An 18,704-nucleotide genomic window follows, 5' to 3' on the forward strand; every position below is an offset into this window, starting at 1 on the left:
GGGCTGTGTTAGATAGGTAGCATGGGCGTAGGAACGGGAGGCGGGGGGAGGGGGGGGGGGGGCAGGGGGGCCATGGCCCCTCACTTTTCAAGGTGGGGGGCCAGCAATGTTAACTGTCCGCTCCCCCACTTTTCAGATTAAGGTTACATTTGGCTTACTTTTGCACTGCATTAAACATGCATGCCGATTTACATAGTTCACCAGCTATCTCCCTTAAGATGTGTCATCTTTTTCGTTTGCTCATCGCCCATTGCTTGGTGTTACAGCCGCACGACCCTGGAGACTACAACGCCGAGCTTCGAGGCTGTTATTGCTATGACTTGCGAGCATGCAATATTCAACATCAGATTACGTAGTTTTCTTATCAGTAATCAGCTCTGACAGGATCTTGAGCATTTTAAGGCGAACATGGGTTAGTCATGTTAACACAAATAACCCAATTTCATCTACAATCTACAGTCAGAGAGAACTCAATATCTCTGAAGAACACAGGAAAACGAGGAACTGGAATCTATGTGACAACTATCGGACTACCTGCGGTGATCAGGGATGTTGTTGCGTCAATGAGGGCTCCTGTGCTGATCCGGGGCTAGCTGCGCGGGTCAGAAGGTCTCCCGTGTCAGGGATGGGAGCAATGTGACATGATATACCATGCTAATGCCTCCGGATCGACCAGGAGATCCCGCCCCGTGCCACCAGAATGATAGCCAGAAGACAGCGATGGGGCGGAATGGCCCTTCGGCTCTTGACCGGGAACGGTAATGTACCCCTGGTGTTGTACTCAAGAGGCCCCTTGCCCGGAAGGAATAAGGGGCCTTATTATTGTTGAGTAGAGTGGGGGTCTCATAATTGTTGAATAGGGTTGGTCAAAATTCATTTTAGAAATCAGCAAGGTCATACCATGTTTGACTGAGATCGTTTATTTTACCGAATGGATTAGTGAAACAAATTACATTATAAGGTTTGAACATGTCCGCCCAAAACCTCGAGAGCAAGGACGAGGAAGGCATGGGCTACAGTTTCCGTAAAACCGAACCGCTTCAGCCGCTGCAAGTGCCACCAGACGGCGAGCGCCGTGTTAATCTGTCTTCTGTATAGATAAATAGCTGCGAAAATACGAAAAATGGAGATTTTCCTTTAACTCTTCCAGTTCAACCACCACATTCCAGCCCCACTTCGCGGTGCCTTAAGGGCCAATCCGTTCTTTTCATCAGTCTAAAAATTGCACACGTGAAATATGCGCTCAGACTGCCTTCTAAATGCAAGATCTGACGTCATGAAGCGTCCATGGATACTTTTTCAGAAGCGTGGTCATTTTCGTTCACACGTTGGCCACAACTTAATATTGGCTGCTAGGCTGACTCTGCACAACCCGCAGAGACTGCAGCGCCTGGGTTAGAGGCTTGTGTTTCTCAAATTTTCGAGTGCGCATGCTCAAAATTACGTCACATAATTTGTATTACTAGTCGATTGAAGTATTTAAGGGTAATAATTTCAGGAGCGTCATCATTTTCGTCCACCGTTGGGCCACGGCTAAATATTAGCCACTGGGCTAACGCTTCGTGGGCTATGGAGAATGCAACGCCTGGTGTCGAGGTTTTTGTTGCTAAGATTTACGAGCGCGCATGTTAAAACACACGTTACATAAATTGTATCACTAATCGATTCTGACTGAATGGTGAACATATTCAAGCAAACATGGCTTGGCCATGTTGATACACATTGTTAACCACTCGATCTGCAGTCAACTTTTCATCTTCAAATTTGGATTGAAAACATCGATCTACAATCCACCTTCGTGATGCCCTCAATGCCTGTAGAACCCAGATAAAAAATTGGCAAAGCTTCTGAATTCTATCGAACTTACCATTGTAAATTAAGAGCTCCGGTGATTTATTCCATGCGGTCGTTCAACGCCTGATTTCTGCAGTTTATAAGCCTCAAAATACAAATAGAATTGACCTCACGGTGGCTCCTGGTTTCTGTTCTGGTTACAAGGTGAAAATAGCAATAAAGCGAAGAAAACTGTGCCACTTGTTAACAAGTAAGCTATATCCGGGGATTTTGGGGGATCACCATAAGATGGGCTTTTGTCAACCTATTGTTCCTCCTCGGCAAGGCTCTGGCTACGCCTCTGCCTACACACAAAAGCAGATCAAGTCGTATACGTTGCATGATGGGCAATGAAGTGTCCGTTGGGCCAATTCATCCCTAAGGCAGACAGCTTCCCGGAGTTTTTTTTCTGCGATGGTGTGGTGTGGGGGAAGATAGTTCGGAAAAAGATACTGTTGCAGGTGTCCAACACGTGTTTCATACACCATGTAGTAGTAACGCTGGTCCAAAAGTATGCAACAAAGTAGCCACACGATCAGTTCGCAGTCAGTCATGTGGGAGACATCCGGGCCAGGGCAGTGGCCGCCGACGGCGGACAGGAGCAGGGCCTTAATAAGGAACATATGGCAGATGGGAGTTATTATGTGGCTTGATGCTTAAAATAGAATCTCCAGTTTTATGGCTTTTGTCACATTGTTTCTGGCAGTTTCAAGCTTCCGAATTTGTTTCCGCCTAAAATGCTGCGACAAGTCTGTTCTCTTGAAAAGCAGCCAGTGAAATGAATGCGCATGAAAAATCTGTCGCACTGTTAGCCATCGATCCACTTTCAAAAGTCTCACCAGCCTATATCCAGACCGTATTTTGGCACCTACACTGCGGATGCAGATGCTTCCTTAATGACCCAAAATGCCCACCCGCTCGTGGAATTTCGTCTCCCCAGAAAAGACAATGTTAAAATGGGCGAATAATCTAGGGAAGCTGGATAGCCTTATTTGCCAAATGACAGATGAGTCGGATAGGTAAGATTGTGCACCACTGATAAACAGCTCTAGATGCACATCTAGCATAGCAGCCATGACGTTTGAATAAAAAGCGATAACGACCTCCACCCCTACACACACACACACACACCCGCCGGTCATTGGGCGCGTTTTCCAGAAAAAAGTTCCTGAAGTGCCCCCTGAGTTTGCCCCCCCCCCCCCAACTTTTTGAAACGTTCCTACGCCTATGGTAGGGAGCGGACTGTACATAGCGTAGTCGAGCTGACGTCGGCAGTACAAATATAGCTCTCCGAGTAAGTGTCGCCTCAGTGGCATCCCTCTGACTTGGTGAGAGGAAATACCCATGTTGAGGGTCCAGAGCGAGCAGACCCAAACTTTTCGGAACGTTCAGGCGGTTTTGACTTCATCTTCACGTGCGACTGCTATTGGCTGACAAGTGACGAGTGGAAAGCTAATGCATGCGGTCGGATGTCAGACGAAAATAGCGCGGATGGTCTGCTCTTCCCAGAACTCCGAAGAGTTTAAAGTTTCGCTTTAGCCGAAACATGAAGTCTTGTGGCCTAATCGACTCCGCGGGCGGACGACAACGTCATTAATTACATCTGCCACTTCGCCTCCACGAGTTGGTGCATATATCAGTGGCGGCATGGCGGTGCTGCTGACGGGCTGTGACCGTTCTTCTCTCCACCCACCCGCACCACTCAGCCCAGTCATACGATTCCTAAAGCACGAACAAGCGTGGAGACTACAGGCTGTCAGATTGGCCAGTTGCAGCCGGAAGGTCACCCCAAACGTCTTGTAGAAGTTCATATGCTTTCATATATATATATATATATATATATATGAAAGCATATGCCAAAAGAGCAGCAATAGAGCTTCTGACAGGTGACTAAGTGGGGCGACAAGAGACTATCAATTAGATGGATTGTGTGGGTTTCTTCGATACGCCATTCTCCACAATAGAATGTAGGCGCTGATCACATTTTCAAGTGGGGCTTCAAGTGCAAAGTATTCTTCGTCAGGAGTCAGGTCCTTAAGCACGCACCGACAGCGGACTTCTGGCATGAACCACTGCTCTGCGTTGCTGCACGAGCACACAATAAGTTTTCAACTTAGTTATGCTGTCAACGCGCAAGCCTGGTCTAAAAGCCAGGGAATGCTCACACACACCCAGCACACAACTGAAACCTTTGTTGAAAAATGCCCCGCCCCACCCCCACCTCATCGCACGACTGAGTCGTGCAGCAAATCGCAGACCCCTTCATTAGGTACACTTTATGTCATGCCCACTGATCACGAGAGGCCCGTGCTCATAAGCTCACAAGTCGCCCGTCCTGGAACGGCACGTCAGGCCCGACAAAGGGCTGTTACCCGACCCGACAAAAAGCGTCGTCACGTGGCCGTTGACATTTCACGTGGTAAACGCGCCACTTTGTCGCATGATTTCCGCCGTTATCAGCGTTCGGCGCCGGGTAATGTGCGCCGCGCCGGGCCAGTCGGCGTCCGTCGACAGCTCGCTGTCCGCTTCCTGCCCAATTAGTCGGCGATAAAGCCGAGGGTCCGCTCATGGACGTCGGACACGCCCACGTGAGTGTCACAGTATCGGGTGGCCTGAGTCAGGCCCGTTCCTGGTGGACGGGACCCCACTGAGCCTGTCTTCGAACCCCCACGATGTCAGACGGGGGGTTCAGACGCACCGGTCCCGCTCACGCCAGCGTTTGATCGCCGACTTTCTCCTAAGCTGGCCAGTAGCTTTTTGCGACGAGGCTTGAGCTCATCGCTAAGTTTGCCGGATAGTGCGCACCGAGACGAAGCTTCTCTTTGAGATTTCCAGCCGAATGCATGTCACCGACCCGACAGTCATGCTGTAGCTGCGTGGCCACAGCACCGACCCGACAGTCACGCTGCAGCCGCGAGGCCACGCCAGATGTCACGTGCTGAGACTTGACCTGGTCTGACGCGGAGTCGCAGGATGCTGCCCATCCCCGGAGTGGTTCGGACCGCGAGGAAGGCTGTGACCCAGGGTCCTGGTACGGGACGCGGCGTGTTTCCATTTCAGCTGGCCATCTGTGTTAACTGGAACTGGCACGTGGCGGTGTGCTCCAGGGCTCGATCCAGGTAGAACGCCGCCCTTGGAACTACCACCTTCCCATCACGGCCAACAACGATTAAATTGCGGGGCCGTCGCGCAAAAGCAATTTAGGGCTCGATCGAATTACCGGCGATCGCCGCTGATGCGCCGATCATTTGCCGGCCAATTGATCTAATCAGCTGTTGCAGGGGGTCACGTAGCTCCGCGGCAGAAATAGCGCGCCGCCGCGGCAAAGTGGCGCACTCAGCGGCGGCGCGATCCTATCGGCGATGATGGATGAGATCGTGTGTGAGGAACGGCCGCCGCCGGCCACGCGCCGCTGAATAGGTGCAGAGGCCGCATCCATCGCGCCAGGATCGTGACGGCCCGACTGATCTATTCGACGCTGGATTACGAGGCTGCCAGCGGCACTGCGGTGGTCAGCTGGCGCAGACCGCCTGCCGCCAGCGCTCTGGACGCGTACACGCGCCGCAGGTCATGATCAGATGCCCAGGTCGAGGTCGAATCTCACGGCCGCTGGATCTTCACGTGGGGTCATCGGGTCACGCAGCAGCCTGGCCGGATGTGTTTCGCACGGGGATGAGTCACCCGTCACGCATCACGCGATGCAATCGAGCAGCGGGTTCACTCACACGTGACGGCGCCCGAAGGCATGGCTGAGGCCGGTTCGTTATCGGCAGTCTTCGGAGCCGGGTGATCCACTCGTTCCCAGCCGGATGGAGCTCATTACGAGCTTCCCTGACGTCATCCATCCAAATGGATATGTCTCATGAGCTGGCGGTGACCATTCGCTAGCCATTGGCCGAGCCGGCCGCCGCCCACACCCGGCGGCCATTTCACGCCGTCTGATCGCGGCTGGACCTACATTGCTCGTGCGATATCAAAAGGTTTAACGGATTCAAATGGAGCCCAGATAGTTGGTGGAGACGGGAGACTTGGGCGTACCTCTGAGCCCACTGATGGAATACCGCGACAGCCAGGCAAAACGAACTGAAGTAATTGCAGGCAATCTGGGATCGGGAAGAGAAATTGCCATTTAATGCCTCCAAACAGCAGGGGCCGCACCACGGGTCATACAGTAGCAGACGCGGCACTACGGATGTGAGTTGGGAGGCGGGAGGCAGGATCTTTAAGGAGTCCTCCCGGAACTTCTGGGCAGTGTCGTATTCGAGGCGAAGGGTACTGAGGACAAGCAATCCTCTATGACACTGTCACACGCATCACATGCAAATAAAAAAGTGTGCGCAATAAAAATAAAACACAACGGGGCCGTCCAATGATCCAGCGAAAGATCTCGATAACCTAAAACGTGTCTCCTGCAGCACAGAGGGGCCTCCTTATCCTGCATAGGCTGCTTCTGATTCATGAAGAGGACTTCCAAATGTGGCTAACAGGTTCAGGTGTCGCAAAACAGGGCATCCTGATTCGGAAACGCGGCCAACTGATGAGGAGGGGCCTCCTGCTCCAGACATGAGCCTCCTGTATGTGGAGGGTGCCTCCTACCTCACGGCAGGGAAAGAACAATTGCCCTTCTCCCCTTGCTGCCCTTGTACAGTAGCCAGAATGCCAAACATTGTGCGATGCCTTCGAAGAAATAGCGTATAACAGGAGACTTTTGGCAGGGCTGCAAAGTCTGATGATTAGTTCAGGGACTCCGTAACATGTGCTTTCTAATGTCCACGGGGTGCAAACCTATTACTGCCAACCTATCTCGTGAGTTATAATCACTACGCCCATTGGCTTTGATAATTTAGCCATATGGCGGTGGCAAATGACGGCGGTGGCGGTCAGCCGGACGCCACTATCCTGCGTAGGTCACCTGAGAGTTGTGCAATCCAAGCGCTCGTGGCGCTAAACAAGAATGACAGTGCTGTGTGTGTGTGTGTGTGTGTGTGTGTGTGTGTGTGTGTGTGTGTGTGTGTGTGTGTGTGTGTGTGTGTGTGTGTGTGTGTGTGTGTGTGTGTGTGTGTGTGTGTGTGTGTGTGTGTGTGTGTGTGTGTGTGTGTGTGTGTGTGTGTGTGTGTGTGTGTGTGTGTGTGTGTGGTGTGTGTGTGTGTGTGTGTGTGTGTGTGTGTGTGTGCGTGTGTGTGTGTGTGTGTGTGTATTGTTTGGTAGTTGTTGATGTGCTTGTAAATATATTTGTAGAAATGACAGCGTATGTGTGTGTGTATTGTTTGGTAGTTGTTGATGTGCTTGTAAATATATCTGCAGAAATGACAGCGTATGTGTATGTGTATTGTTTGGTAGTTGTTGATGTGCTTGTAAATATATATGTAGAAATGACAGCGTATCTCAAGATCGTGCCGTCCCATAGTAACGAACCGTATTGATATAGTTTTCGCGGGCTGTTTATGCACACAGGTTGAACACGTTTGATTTCCGTGTACGTGAATGCGATGATTGCACGAAAAAGCACAAACGGTAGCTTACACCACAAGCGCAAGACAGACTCTCAGGCGTGCTTGCACCCGAAGGCCTCGAGCACGTGACTGCGTCAGGGCCACCAGTGGTATGGCTGGCCTGCGAACGTGACAAAGTCCTTCATCCCGGGTCGGTGACGGCGCCCGGGCGGCCGGCCCGCCCATCCCAGCCGACGAGCGGCCGTGTTTTTATCGCCCACTCAACAGCCCAACTGCCGGGGCCGAGCTGGTCGTCAGAGATCGCAGCGACCGCCGGCCTGACGACCGAAGACGAGACGAGAGCTGCAGGGGCAAACTGTGGACGATTCCGTTACCATGGCGGAGAACGGGAGCGGTTCAGACGCAAAGGGAGGATGCAAGGGCTTCTGTCTGACCAGAACATAGAAGACGGCACGGGCGTTAAGAAAAGCAGCGGTCGATCCCGTTCTGACGACGGCAGACGAAATGGGACTGGGTGGTCAAAGAAAGCAACAGGAGATCCCGTTCTGACAACAAAAGACGACACGAAGGTCAACAGCTTCGCAACAGTTTTGGAGGCTTAACAACATGGCTTGGGTCGGAGTTCAGTTGGCTGCGAAGACCCGGCAGCTAATGTCTGCAGCTTGTCCATGGGCGGTCCGCTGATTTGTCGCTGAAACATTTAAGTAGTGGAACGATCCTACCTTTGAAGGTATGACTTCATCATATATACATACACACACACACACACACACACACACACACACACATATATATATATATATATATATATATATATATATATATATATATATATATATATATATATATATATATATATATATGTTTGTATGCATCATGCGCAGTCAGTGTCAGTTTCTGTTAGTGTGATCACCAGACTGTCATTTTCCGGACATCACACAGAGGCTCAAAAGACATGAACTTTCTCCTACATTTAAACATGATTTAACTTGAGAACCTGTTCTATGATACCGTATTCACAACTCCCACAAACACAGCTTTGAAGAACGCACTTATTGATGGGCACATTCTCCTTTGTTGACAGAATAAAGTTTATGTAAACGCAGGCTGCAAACCCATCTGATTTTAAAGACGCCAAGATTGGTTAAACAATTCGAATGACCAACAGGGACGTATTAGCTTTAGTTAGCATTCCAAAACTCATTCAGATTTATGTTAGTGTTTTAAAACGACCAAAGGGTTTTGAGATTGAACGTCGCACATCTGAAAACGATATGCAGCGCCTTGTTAAAATCCTCGTTCCGTTCCGTCTCGTTTACCTTATCTCCTTGTTTTTGTCTCCTCTCATTCTCGTTCTTGTTCTCGTCTCGTTTTCTCGTTCCGTCAACGTCCTGCGAATATTTCTGTATGATCTCCCTGTTTGTATTCCAAATCAAGCCAATGTTGCAAAATCAAACGATTCTGAACACATATTGTGTCGCAAAAGTTCAGAATTAAAGCGATGATGGTGTGCGCACATGAATGAGTTAGACTTAAACTGCCCCGTCTTACACTCCTGCGGACATTAACACGACTATGGACGTCGACACCCATCGTCGGCTAGTTTTGTGAGATGAATACTTACTTGCTGCGGGTGTGAGCTGCGCCACGGCCTATTTTGTATGTTAGCGTTGCACATGCAATGGATCGTAAGCCTCTGACTTGCCATTACATTGTATGTGCCTGTCGGCTTACGGCAGTCCGCGTAAATGCCACGGACGCTAGCCTGGCCATGTAGCGGCAATAGCACTGTGTGATGTATTGCACTGTTATGATGCGATAGGGCTGGTTTAAATCCGTAAGAGCCCCTTTTAGCGTTGAAATTTCTGGTTATCAATCGAAGCATATCACGGAGCGTGCCATCACCGTTGCAATCCCTGGTGGAAACGAGACAGGGGGGGGGGGGGGGCAATGACGTGTTACTGCTGCGTGCGTCGAACCCAAATCTGTTGACCATCAGCTCAAGATGTGTGACCACGTTTTTGAGAACTGTAACAACTCGGCCACTTCGTCATTTTTGTGAGTAGTTTGGTGAGTGGAATGGTGAATGAGCGGAGTGGCTCCTGACCGCGCGGTAACGATAGCAACGGATCGTGAGTTCTCGGGACGCCCGGAAGACATCCTCCGCGGCGCCTGACAGATCCATGCTGCGCGAATTTAACCGCTCGTTATCTGCCCCAGTTAATTAGCGCTTAATAACTTCACAGAGCGCGGCCACTAATTGAATCCAGACCGGACGCGCTGGCGATGGGCCCGGACGCTGGTTTGGACAGACGGTCTGGCCGCTGGTTTGGACAGACGGCCCGGCCGCGTCGAGTTTGGACGGCCGCGGTGCTCCGCCGCCTATCGGGAGGCGGGGGGGGGGGGGGGGCTGGGGAGGGGGCGACGTCATGGACACTGCCTCCGGTGAGCGGTGAATCGTGGCGTCTGATGCGCGTCATAACCAGGCTGCTGGGGAATGTGTGGCACATGACCACGCTCGATTTCAAGATAGTATTTACAAATGCGGACAGCTCCGACTCCAGCAGCTAGACGCGCAGCGTTTTTTTTTTTATTCACGGAGTGACACCATGTGCGGCATGATGAAATGAGGCTGGAGTATTCCTTACCAAAATTTGCAATCACCGTTTCTACCTTACAAAAGAACTAGCACTGCTGAATGCCCATCGAGGCATACAGTTCCTTTAATGCGCCATATAAAGTGAGAGTGAGGAGAGGCTACGGTGGGATTATCTGTTCTTTCTTTCCTTTTAGCTTCGCTTCTCTTTTGCAGGAACAGTTCGTGCCCGATATGTAAGCGTTGAACACCAGAGACCTAGTAGGTAGGTGTGTTCGTTCTTTCCGTGCCATGGTGTAAGTGGCCGTAAACGGACTGGGACCACGAGAACGGCGGCAACATGAGTGTATAAGAAAATATTTAGATTTCCACTACTGAATTCACCAGCGGCGAGCATCCGTGTTAAAATAAGAGAAGTTGAAACGTCATTAAATGCATCAGTTTGACCTAAATTTGCTCATAGCATGAACATCAGTTGGCAGTGGATAATCTTGGGCCATGTAAAACAGCAGCAGCTGACATCCGAACACAACACACCCTTTATCCATGAACATGGAGAATATTTACGAGCACCGTTGCCCCAGCCCATTACCATGAACCATCACCACCAACGCTTTCGTAGGTCACATGACATTAATATACTTGCAACCATAGCTTGCCATCAGGTGCATTTTGATGATGGTTGGCTTTTAAGCTTGGTATCCAAACTCATTAAGTCATTAATTGTTCAACTGACGCTGACACATATTAATTTGTCGTCCCGTTTTCTTTGCTAGAAGTTGGGGTGAGGCAGCTTAAAAGACAACAGGCTGGATCAATGCAGATATTGTGGAGTGCTTGTGAGCCTGCATGTGCGCCAGCGTGGGCAGAAAGCTGCAGTCAAGTGGTGAGGACAAGACCGACTAACCCGTCTGCAAAAGTTTTTAAACTTCACAGCGAGGGCTATTTTCGGCCGAAGAAAATATGACCACACCAGTGATTTCTAAGAGATCTTCAATGGCTTTCAGCAAAGCATATGTACTTGAACCACAGCTTCACCCTTCTCAGAACAATGTTGACAGCATCTGAACTCGAGACAGTCGCGTCACTCGCTCTGGGCCTTGCTACCAGGCATACATTCACCGTCGCACCGCTAAATGTTGTGATGGGCCCGATGAAATGATCAAATGATTACAATGCCAAAACTTTCTCTCAATCGCCATCTCTTTTATTTTGTGTCCATTCCTCTTAGCTGCAGCCATTAAACCCAGATATCGCAGAAACCGCAGCCCATATGTGTTCTTCAATTTTCCATATCTTCCGGCCTTTACGGATTCACACGAACTTAACTGTCTGGCTGGCATGACGCTCAAGTTGAAATCAAGTGTTTTGTGCTATGTTTCCATCACACCATTATCACCATCTCTGTATTCCACCACCAGGGTGTTATCATGCTACCAATATCGTCAAAATATTATGGTATTTTAATCAACATCGTTATTTAAAAGGATCTGGGGTGTGAGCAGCGGGGATTACAGTTCCATTCGTTTCATTCAGCAGACACTCTCCTCCTCGTATGGCCTTTTCCCTAACGAGGGCTCTTTCGACGCGCCTGGTTCGACGTATTTTTCTCCCGTCGAAATTCGAGGACGCCACGGATTTTAGTCGCATATACTGGTGTATTTAATGTAGGGTCACCTTTCCTTTTTGGCGCGACATTTATGCTTTCATTGGCATCGCGCACACGCCTGTCTGGATTGGTAGGCTGTCCCGCTGAACATGCATGTTTGACGGCGCAGCAGCATGCAGTATTCCACATTCGTGCGGGTTTTGAATCGAACAGTCATGTTGAAGATCCTTCGCTGCAGTTCACGGCCCTGCCCTTCGTAAGACCTAAGCCCTTCTAGTTGCTGTGCTACACACCTGCTAAGATGTGCAGAATATTTCAGGGAGACTTTTTCAGGGACACTCAGGCATTCATGACACCACGTCATTCAAATCCTGCTATTACATCGCCTATGCGGCGATCACGGCCAAAACACATATAGTTGTCGAATCGCTTGTATCTGGCGCTCGTGGATGACTGGCGTGGCGTTCGCCCCAATGACACATATCAAGAATATTTCGGTCGGTACGCCTGGAATATCTATGCTTTTATAATGATGCAAAGTCATGTAACTTCTCCATGCATCTATGTCATGTCCTCAGTCGTATTAAACAGGCTAATCATAAGCATGAGCTGAAATGCAGCATCGTGAGACAAACGCAGGGTAAGAAAAGATACCAGTCAACATATGGCAGCCCCTTTCCATTTTTGATTTGGTTATCAGGCAAACATCGGTCCATTTTACGTCCGCAATGTTCCTGGCTTGTTTGGATGGCTGTTCTCATGTCTAATACGGCCACCCCGAGCTAACTTTTCAGGCTTCATAGCAGACATGCGGGAAACGGTCCTTGTATCAGCGGTGTACTTTGGTAAGAGGCGACCCGACGTGATCAATGGACGGATGATCACCAACCGGACCATGAGCTTCTTTACCTTGGAGCTTTACGGGCTTGATGGCGTTGGCTTAATTGTGATATTCAGTTCGTAGTCGATATCTTTTCAACCACATGCTGCTCATTGTCGCTGTGTGGGGAAATGCTATGTAAGGATCTACCTGGCGAATTCTCTTTTCACAAATTAGGTGTAGTGTATGACCTCGCCTTAAGCCTCGCGGTGTCGCACTCAGTGGCTCGCGCGGCCGCTGCAGCCAATAAAGAACACTAATCCACCAAGCGTGCTCTGTTAGTTGAACTATGATTGGCAGACGTCTGGGATTTACCCTGGGCGGGCCCGGCTGTACAGCGGACCAGGCACAACTGCACAACTTTTTGGCACAACTGCCAAAAAGTCCTCCGGCCCAAGAGCCCATCATCTTCAGGGTCTCGGGCATAGCCCAAAAAGTCCCCTTTAGCGGCACCACTGTCAAGGAGAGTGTGTCGATACTACTCACTGATACACCTCAAAGCTCATCGGTCCGCAGATGCGGGCTGGGTTGAAGTGTTTCAGATACTTTATCAAAATCAGCAACGGCAAGTTTGCAAGAAAAGCGCATCCACGTTAACTGACAAACCAGGACCTACCCTTTCACCATTTCAGGGCTTCATAACGCTGGTTCACATAAGACGTGCACTTATATACACGACATAAATTCGCAGGTTTGTGGGCTCGGTTTACTTTTTGAGACTAAGGGTCTGGTTTGTAGATACCAGCACTTAACATAAAGCAAAGGGCAACAGACGTCCGTCTGTCCAACTATTCACGCACTATCAACCTTTTCACTACCGTCCTCACTGCCATCCGTCGCCGGGTCAAACTACTGCGTATAGGACCAGTAATGTGAAAGGGTAAATCGCTTGTGTTCCGCACTAATTGTGTGTGGACGGCGCTATTTGTCGAACGCCGACGTGCCGTTTGCAGTGATTTCTGAGACCGGCCCTTTCCATCTCTGTGGCAACAGACGGGAAGGACCAAATTAGTGATTCACATACAACACACCACACACACACACACACACACACACAAACACACACACACACACACACACACACACACACACACACACACACACACACACACACACACACACACACACACACATACACAGACACACACACACACACACACATATATATAGATATATATATATATATATATATATATATATATATATATATATAGGCATATATATCACATTGCGACCTTAGGCGTTCCTGCATGCCTTATCCTCACACACACACACACACACATACACAGACATACACACCACACACACACACACACACACACACACACACACACACACACACACACACACACACACACACACACACATACACAGACACCACACCACACACACACACACACACACACACACACATATATATATATATATATATATATATATATATATATATATATATATATATATATATATTTGACACATATTTGACCATATTTGCAGCATATTTGCACACATATTTGACCGTTGGATTGCACATTTCACCTTGGATTCAGAGTGCTTGCCAACAAAGCCTGTTGTCTGAACCGAGCAATCAAATTTACGATTTCTGTACGTCGCAAAATTTGCCATTGAGGTATTTGGTCGGACAGGGTACTGGGATAGTTTTGTATCTTACAGCGTTAAGCACGCTTACAACGCTTCAAGCCGACGCGCTTTGGCCAGTAGCCAGCAGACCTCTTCATGTCAGCCAGGCCAAAACCATTGCGACCTTAGGCGTTCCTGCATGCCTTATCCTTTCGTTAAGACAGCTCGTTTGTGGCATATTTGAACCAATCTGTATTCATATTTGCGGTCGCGTAGCCGACACGTCCACACGTCCTGGCGGCTATTACTGCACCCTTCGTGACGATTATCATTTCAGGAAAGTAGGGGAGAGCACACTTAAGGCAGGACCACGCCTGCCCCTTTGTGTTGTCCTTTTGAGGACCACCGACCGCGTCAAAGAGCAGGGGTGAACATATGCCGGATGTGGTAGGCAATACAAACTGAGATTTTTGAGAGCCAGTTGGTGACAAAATTTCGAAACTAAAAACACATTTCAACAGGCCAAAACATATGACAACAGACCCTCCCAGCTAGATGAAACTCAACGCTTAGTATTAGTCTGTATTCGCTAATGCTCGCAGTGTGAGCATGTGTAGAGCACATGTTAAAACGTTGAGGTTTCGGTATATGAGCAAGTTGAGCCATAATATGCTGCCATAGCATGCTAACATAGTAGCTTCAATCAGGACAGCTTTCAGCAGGTAACGGGAATATAGTACGAATTATACTATAGCAGTGCTGGCGTCACAGATCAGTTGTAACACAGTGTCCTGGTGCTCCTCAGATTAGTGTTTTTCACAGTTTCTTTAGTCGAGATTCCCTTAAAATACTTAACAGCATAGAGTACCAAAGAACTGAGCTTACTACTAGTCGTAAGAATTGCAGCTGGCTGCAGCATCTCGCGGCGACGGTGATCATTTTGCTACGCAACGTTTTAAGCCGTCGTGCCATTTGAGACAGATGAGCTTGATTGCTCTCCACGCGGTAATGCGCTAGGTTCAGTGCAATGCTGTAGGCTGCTGGTGGTTGTGTTCATGCCGTGAGGAACTGGCAGTCTAGAAGAACGTAGCAAATGGTCAGCTTTTTAAGGCAATAGCGTTAAAACGCCCTGCTGATCAAGAAAGATTGTAGTTTGGTGATGCCTGATTTGTAGCTACAGAGGCAAACGGAGGACTTTGGAGCAACACATGCCTAGGGTTCATCCAGGACCTCCTGCTGTTAAGAGGAACGGCCGCTTTGAGGTAAGAGGCCGAACATCACTAGTGTAGACCTTTCACATCGCCCGTCGCACCTCAGAGAAAGCGTACTGATCGGTGGACACAAAGCGTGTCTGAACACTGCACCCGTGGCAGACTAAAGTGTGAGATAAAACGCTTTTAATTCTCATCATATTGCACAAATGAAGGTGTTAGGTGTGCTAAAAAATGTTGTTTACATCTGTTGATGCCAATATTGCATGGGCTTTGCTCTAAAAAGTTGGGATCATGTTAGGAAGGGCGAGTTCTGCACCGGTAACGATTATGCAAAGATAGTGAAGGTTGCCAACGCTTCCAACTGATTGTGCGATGACATCAAAAAACTAAAAGTGACATTTTCTCCAGGATCTTGTAAATCCATGCCATCGGTAAATGTACGTCTACAGGGATGCAGTTTTTCAAAATGCGTAGGGGTGAGAGAGGGAGGGTCTACGCAAAAGACAAAATGACTGAGCCTACCTCCAAAATGCACTTAGATCAGTTTGCTCCCCAGATTTGGCACGCTTTCTTTTCACTGTTGGGAGCAGTGCTATAGTATCTCAAAAATAGTTTTGAAGGCTAAACCCCAAAGTTATAAACAATGAAACATGATGGATAAAAAGCTGACTGAAAATAGGAACTTTCATCACTAGTTAAAGGGTACAATCCCCGTCCTCTCAACTGAAAGGAAAGTAAACGCCTCTTTACTAGTTATGTTAACTGTGCTCTTATCTGATAACTTTATTAGTCTGACCTCAACCATCATTCAGTGTTTCATGGCCAGTAAATGACAGTTTAGTGCAGATGAACTTGAGAAACTAAAATGTTTGGTGGCCATACCGCACTTCTGTTCATTTGTCTTTGTTTTTGTAGTTTATAGCTATGAGTGTTATATTGCAATGGCTTCTGAAAGATTTGGCTGTAGATAACAAGTTAAATCATTTCAAATTTTGTCGGTGACAGAAAAGACACCTTTTCACCCCCCGCTGGAGAGTAATTTTGTCCTGATGAGAAGGGTCCAGTGTTAAACAGTTTCCCTCAGGCCCGGCCTGGCCCTGGAATACACTGTGCCAGTCTTTCCGCCAAGGAGCTGTGAATATCAACTGACAGTAAACGCCAGCGAACAGGGCGGCGCGCGGTAGCGTTGCAGACAGCCACACCCGAATGATCGTAGAAGATTTACGCGGGTTCCATCTTATGCACTTTGAAAATCGGATTTTGCCTAGGTATTTTAAGGTCTCCGTGTTACTTCCCGCATCAACAAGGGTGACTGGGGAAAGTGCTTATTGCCGAACTACACTACGACGGGTGTTGCACGGTAAGAAGCGCCTGAAGCATCGCATACCTTTCTCCACTTGCAAACCTCGGTGGCGACTTTGTCATGAGGGTCAGGAAAATATAACTCCATGGCAGGCTTACAAGTGGCTGAGAAAAACCTAAGGCAAGAAAGATGCGCGCCATGTGGCAGACGTTCGGCTATTGCCGTGGGTGTGTTAGACCTCACCCCACGCGGGAGGCGAGGCTTCAGGCAGAGGGCATCACGCCACCGGGGATTGGGCTGCCATGAGCCACAGGGTGTCTTCACAGTATGGCCAGTACGGAATATGTCAGGGCTATGCATCGCGGAAGAAATATCAACCTGTTGGTGCTGGAGCTGTGTAGATAAACTAGTAGTAAAAATATTATTTCAAAGGTGGCACACTCAGACTTTGTTTGCTTGTCCAAGGTTGTAAAACCGTATTCTGGTCCGCTGTTTGGAGCCATATAATGTAAAGGGGCTATTTAAATTGATAATATGAATGCTGCTGCTGCTAATAAGGCTCTATCATTTAAACTGTGTTAAAAAGTCACACCAAGTTTCAAATGATATGGATGCATAACATGTGATGTACAGTAAGCACATTTTAATTGATGTTGAATGCAGTTAGATTTTGATATGTTTTAGAAATGCATAGCAATCGTCATTTGTTTTTAACCCAAGATTTCATTCGAAGCAAAACATTGTTTTGCCGACACTCATTTCCCATTCATTTATATATATATATATATATATATATATATATATATATATACATATTAATGACATTGATTACATATTGCATTGCAGATTTCGTGAGATTTCGTATCAGAGGGAACATGCCGAGTTTAAACAGTACTTAGTAGGCGTGTGCCACGCATGGCTGCTCCCTGCCTTCATAAACCATGCTGCAAGCCCCAAAATATTTGCTGTGAAAACTATATTCCTACAAGTTACTGAACTAGTTGCAATTTACAATTGGTGCAAAATTGCTGATGCATCAATATTTTGCAGATGAGGGATATATTGACATGCATGATATATATTAAGTAAGGGTCTGTTCTAAGCGTGTCTGAACACGCACCCGTGACCGTGAACCGAGAGGGAATTGCCGTCAACGTGGACGAAGTTTCGTGTACGGTTGTGAGGAGTGTTCTGTTACTAGTGTGCCTGGAGGGTAACATGAGCTGTCACTGCCTGGGGCTCGGAATGCTTTCGTCGATTTTTACATGTTTATCACCGTTTTGTAATAAATTACTTCTCTCTTCAGACTTTTCGTGCACCATAACAACACCGCCTCTGTCGTTTATTTATCACAATACCTGTTCTGAATCCTGTATAAAATGAGACAACTGCAATAACTCTCATCACGACATCCTTACACCACGGGGAACAAGTTCCAAAAGGAAATTAGCTAGTTGGGAAGAGTAAAATTCCGAATTTAATAGATTTGAATAGATAACTCAAAAAGCGTTTACCTGCTCACATTTACTACATCTTCTATGCGCGAATCATGGATGAACATTCGTATTGCTTGCACATACCTACCAGCGATATATACATACTACGGTGTATGCCGCACATCACTTATATGCTCCTGTTAGCAGTACATGCCTGTCTTTCAACGCCCCTGCAGCGGACAGGTTCAGCCTTACCAAGGGCTTGACACGCTCCGTAGATTACGCGATGTTCTGCTCCCTAGCGCACACAATGCCCTCCTTTGTTCGTCCACGGAGGAAACTCCAATAATGGCAAGCTCGCAGCCGACGAAAGTAAGATGCTCAATCCTTACCAATGATCCACCTCCCTTTATAAAAGTCATTCCGCCATCTACGGTGTCAGCGTGGTTCTCAAACACATTCGTGCCGGGCACGGTTACGTGACCTCTTTGCTGCCCTAGTACCATCGCATTGGTATGCGTGCTTAACATGCACCGCGCAAGCCAATAGCCAATCAATAACCAATTACTTCTCCATTAGCTCTCGCCACGATAGCCTCGTGCATATCTCGGCTTTTCCGAGGTACCACCCGAAGTGTTCGTTGAATCGTGCCAAAATCTGGGGAATTTTGACTTGAAATACATATCCACTTTTGCATTCGTCCATGTTTGAGCTGCACGCCGAAGGGGATGTATGTCTGTCTCGATCCGACCCTGAGGCAAATCCGCTCCGGAGGGTCTGCACAGTACAATGTTCAGAG

The sequence above is a fragment of the Pollicipes pollicipes genome, unplaced genomic scaffold (assembly GCF_011947565.3).
Source record: "Pollicipes pollicipes isolate AB1234 unplaced genomic scaffold, Ppol_2.1 Scaffold_4002;HRSCAF=4701_pilon_pilon_pilon, whole genome shotgun sequence".
In the NCBI taxonomy this organism is placed as follows: Eukaryota; Metazoa; Arthropoda; class Thecostraca; order Pollicipedomorpha; family Pollicipedidae; genus Pollicipes; species Pollicipes pollicipes.